This window comes from Echinops telfairi, unplaced genomic scaffold (assembly GCF_000313985.2).
Source record: "Echinops telfairi isolate 266 unplaced genomic scaffold, ASM31398v2 ScPeMD7_3533;HRSCAF=4204_0, whole genome shotgun sequence".
Taxonomy (NCBI): domain Eukaryota; kingdom Metazoa; phylum Chordata; class Mammalia; order Afrosoricida; family Tenrecidae; genus Echinops; species Echinops telfairi.
Window position 1 is genome coordinate 93,075,101 of NW_022107431.1, and position 4,917 is coordinate 93,080,017.

At 42.6% G+C, this 4,917-nt stretch overlaps 1 protein-coding gene across 1 annotated transcript in view; it reads left to right on the forward strand.

The window, feature by feature from the left end:
• The first annotated feature begins 330 nt into the window (after positions 1-330).
• IBTK (inhibitor of Bruton tyrosine kinase) overlaps positions 331-4,917 on the forward strand; it is a 93,716-nt gene continuing 89,129 nt past the window's right edge. Inside the window, exon 1 of the mRNA XM_045294319.1 lies at positions 331-480. The gene's annotated coding sequence lies outside the window, so the exon portion shown is untranslated. The remainder of the gene's footprint in view (positions 481-4,917) is intronic.

Genomic DNA, 4,917 nt, shown 5'->3' on the forward strand with positions numbered 1-4,917 from the left:
TGAGGGTTAACCTTTCCTGGTCACCTGCCGCGACTGTACACACACCCCGAAAGCAGCCCTCGCTGTAGACGTACAGACATCGCCCGCAGCCTTTCCAGCTCTCGCCAGCGCCGGCTACCCGCTGGAAGGCCGGCAGGATCCAGCGCCTTGGGGAGCTTGGCAAAGGCCAAGGTTCAGGTGTTGCCACGCGATGCCTTCTGGGGAGGCCCCAGCCAATCGTCCCGAGGCATACACGGGCCCCAGCCAATCAACGCCCGTCTTATTCCCGCATGCCGCCCGCTGCGGCCCGTGTCGCCCCGCCCCCTTTCCCGGTGCCCGTAGTCGCGGCTGTAGCAGCAGCCGCCTCCGGAGCTGAGTGGCTGTGGGGACAGCCCCGCTGGCGCTCTCCGGCGTCTTGTGTCACTGTCACTGAGGATGGATCCCTGCGCAGCCGGGTGCCGACCCCGCGGGGACCAGAGGCGCAGTCTCATCTAGCAACTGGTGAGGGAGGGTTCGGTCCGGCCCTAGCGGGGAGGGGCGGGCCCGAGCGACGGCATCTTTCCGGCCCGGGGCGATGGGAGAGCAGCCCCTCCCCTGGGGCTGCGGGGGGCCGTGGAGGATAGCGGACCGCGGGCCAGAGCCCCAGCCACCCCGGACTCCCGGTCTTCGCGGAGGGGTCCGTGCCGCTGCCGCGCCTCCCGCGGCTATGAATGGCCTGCTCGGTCGACGCGTGACGTCGCCGTCGTGCCCGACACGCCCCCAGGTTGTGGCGAGGCTAGTTTCAGATTTGAAGCCGTTCCCTGGTCGCCCATCCAGAATCCTTTCCCCTTGCCCCTTCGCGGGGCCGCAGAGTTTTAATCCACTCTAGGAATACCGATTCTGATTAACCGGGAAGCTGGTTGTGAACTCTGAAATGCGTATTGTTGGTGCTCGAAAAGCAACTTTTGGGGGGAGTCAGGGGAGATGATCGAGAGTCAAAATATAGCCCCTTTGTTCTTGCAGGTGGAATTGTCAAGTTCAAAAAGAGGGACTTTTGCTTTCCAGAATTTAACACTTGGATCTTCAAGTGTGCTAACGGGATAGTTTTTCAGGAAGCAGAGATTGACGTGCCCCTCGCCCTGTTTTTTCCTTCTATGCTTATGCTTTGACGAAAGGCATTGGAAACTAAATGTATCAGTGATACTGAAAGGATGCAATTTTTGATCGATAATTTTCAGTGCCTATAATGTGCAAAATCTTTATGCTTGCATAACCTTTTCTTTATGATTATCTTTTTTCAATTTTTAATTCTTTCATTTTTCATTTGGTTTTGAAATTAACCTAAATTACATAAGAAAGAGTGCATTAAAAATGTATTACAAATATTTGGAGAAACCAGATTTCTTCAGGAAATTAACTTTTTAAAGCCCTATTCCATTATTAAAACAAAAAAAAAAACCCCAAAAACTTTGTAATAAGGACATCCAGTATGCTAAATTCTGTTTTAGGTATTTATTATATTTTAAACCCCTATTGTGTTTCTGGATCATAAAGTTAGTAAACTGTAAATGGATATTTACCTAGTATGTAAAGAAGCTCAGTGTTGTGCTAATTATTATGAATGATATTAAAATTTGCATATTAAAATAGTACTAAAATGAACATAGTTTCCTGTCATAAACAGGGCAATAATTATTTGCCATGCCCAGAAGTGTGTCTGCTCTGTATGATTTCGCCATTTTCTCTGTCCTAAAGCTAGACGTTGCACTAATAAAGCATTGAACCGAGGTTTCTCTCTTTTCTAACGAGACTATTTGATAAAGCATTAAAATAAAATACATTGTTAAAACTAAATTATGAAATTCCTAAAGTAGTAAGTGTTTATGTTCTAACATTGCTTTGTAAACTTCTTTTAGGGTGTGCTAAAGTCTTTCTGTTCTTTGATTATGAGTCATTTGTAGATTGTAACAATTATTTTTAGTACATATGCAAGCTTATAGGGAAGGGATTGGGATTTAAAGAGTTCTTTAAAAGAAGAAACAAAGCTATGTATGAAATACATACGCTATTTTGTGAGAAATATTGGCTATGGCGTTCTCCCTCTCCTGCCTTCCTAAAGAAACTAAAATCTTTATGTGTAGAAAAGGAATATGCTTAAAACACAGGTTACTGTGGTCACTGTAGACAAAGAAATTTAGCATACATAATTTAAGGAACTTGCCCAAAGTTTTAGGTAGTAAGATTCTAGTTCTTATGACCACAATTAAGGGTAACATTTTCTCTGTGCTGTTTGGCTTCTCATTGGACATTTCCTCACTGCATTTTGATAGCAGTTTGGGGTGTAGTTGAACAAGTAGAATCTAAAGTACCCTTTTCTATCTGTGATAATTAAAAGTGGCTGTTTCTGCTGCCCAGGTGGCCCCAGATTCAATGGTGATCTAGTTAACAAGGAAATACTGCCCCATTCCGTACCATACCGACGATGAATTGGGAATCAGACCATTGTGCATCTGTAGGGTTTTTCTTTTCTTCTAAATTTTACTTGTTGCTGAAAATACACACAGAACATATACAAGTTCAACTGTTTTCTACATAGCTAACTTAGTGACTTGTTCACATTTTTTGAGTTGTAATTATTAATTCCAACCTTCTTTTCTGAGTTAGTCCTGTCATTAACATAAACTCACTGCCCCTGTTTACTGCCTATAGTTTTGAGTTGCCGTTGTCAATTTGATCCCCTTAGATTGTTTCTTAAAGCATGGTGCTCAAGGCAGACCCGTTTTATTTATGCTAAACCGTTGTTTGATTTTTAAGATGACTTCAGGAGATAATTTTGGTTTAAAGTTTAAGCATTATCTCAGGGTAATAGTTTCAGGGATTCATCCACCCTCTGGCTCCAGAAAGTCGAGTCCATGGAATATGAAATTCTGTGTTTTCTTCCTTTTGATTCAGATTCTATGGAATCTCTGATCCGAATGTTCCATTATGCTAGCTGGACAGCATCTCATTCTTCTGGTCTCATGGGAAAGGGAGGCAGTTGTTCATGGCGGCAATGAGCAATACAGTTCATGTTTTTCTCCTATTCCTGACTCTACTTTCTCTGTTGCTTCCGATGAATAGGCTGTTTTACCGTGAATGGCCACTTGCAAGCTTTTAAGACCCCAAGTATTCAATGCACTAGGAGCACCAAACATATTGTTAGACCAGTTAATTCAGATGCCTCCCAAAACAGTGGCTCTGAACCAAGGAACCAAATCCTGTGAGGTGTTTGGTTGTAAATAGCAGCTTCAGCATCTGCTCTTATTTTTTTTGGCATTGTTCTAAGCATGTCTAGCACACAATTTTTGGCAGTTCAACTTTTTAGAAGTGTACAACTTATTGACAGTGAGTACAATAATTGGCTATGCTACTCTACCCTTAATCAATGTAATTTTCCTATCATTGTTAACTCCTATTTCTCCCTCTCTTCTGACCCTAGTAACCACTAATAAACTTTAGTCTCTAGTCACTTGCCTTTTTTGGTCATTTTATATGCGAGATCATATAATATTTAATCTTTTACGATTGGCTTATTTCTCTCAGTAAAATGTTCTCATGCTCCATATATGCTTATTTGAAGTATGTATGTATGTATCAAGTATGTAGTATGTATCAAGACTTCATTACTCCTACTGGCTGATTATTCCTTTGGATCTATGTACTCCATGTTGTTTATCTGATGGCTATTTAAGTTCTACCCTTTAGCTCTTGTGATTAGTGTCTTATTGAACATTGGTGTACAAGTCTCTTTTTAACTCTCAGTTGATCCTCTTTTTAGATATTTGAAGTACCGCCATACTGCTTTACCCAATGCAGTACCATTTTGCATCCCCACTCGCAATGGACAAGGGTTTCCAATTGCCCACATCCTCACCAACAGTCTGTTATTTTCTGCTTTTGTTTTTTTTAACCATTCTAGTGAAAATGAAATGGTATCTCATTGTAGTTTTTATATGTATCTCTCTGGTGAGTAATGACCCTAAGCATCTTTCTGTGTGTTTGGTGTGTTCATATGGACTGCTTTTTGGAAATAGATCACCAGGGTTTTCTTTCTCGTTTGTCTTAAACTTCAAGGTGAAGATTAACTGAAACCTATTTAGCTTCAGCCTCACATAGCAACACAGCCTCTACTGACAAATGGCTCATTGCTGCACATCAGGGGCATTAGCCAGGAATCAAACCTTGGTCTGTCACATAGAAGGCCAGATTTTTACCAGGGAAGCACCATTACCTTCATATTAAATTGGCTGCCTAAACTTTCGTACTCTCATTGTAAAATAAGATTAACCAGCTTTATATGGGCAGATGGAAACAAGGATTAAATGAATTAATATAACGTGGTGCTTATCCAGCTAAAGGTTCAAAAGGTGATAAGTATTATGTTTTAAGCTGTGGGAGGAGTGACAGCCATGTAAAGATTTGGATGAGAATCATTCCAAACAAAGGATTCTACTGTAGTTATTGTTCTCTGACCTGCATGGCAATAGTGTGTGTGGTAGTCATCTAATCTGGTGTCAATTTAAGGATTAAGAGTACAGGGGTGGAGTCTAGGCTGTCAATCTGGAGAAAGCCTATGAGACCTCTGCGGGCATGGCCTTCTGAGAATTCTGGGAAATCTGGTACTTCCTTCTTGGAGGTGGAAGACACCTCTCTCTCTCTCTGCCACTTCTTAGGAGACATTGCAGAAGACAAGCCACATGGACACAACCAGTCCTCGGAAGCCAGAGAAGCCATAGAGAGACCCCTGCCAACACTGAGATGCTTACAATGCCATTAGACCCAAAGACTTTCTACCCACTGGCTTGTGATCCTCCTGCATTTGGCTTCATTGCATGTGTTTCTTGAGTCTGAAGAGGACTTTATAGATTGGTATCAGACATATGGGCTAATATCAGATTTATGGCCTTGGACTGGACTGGG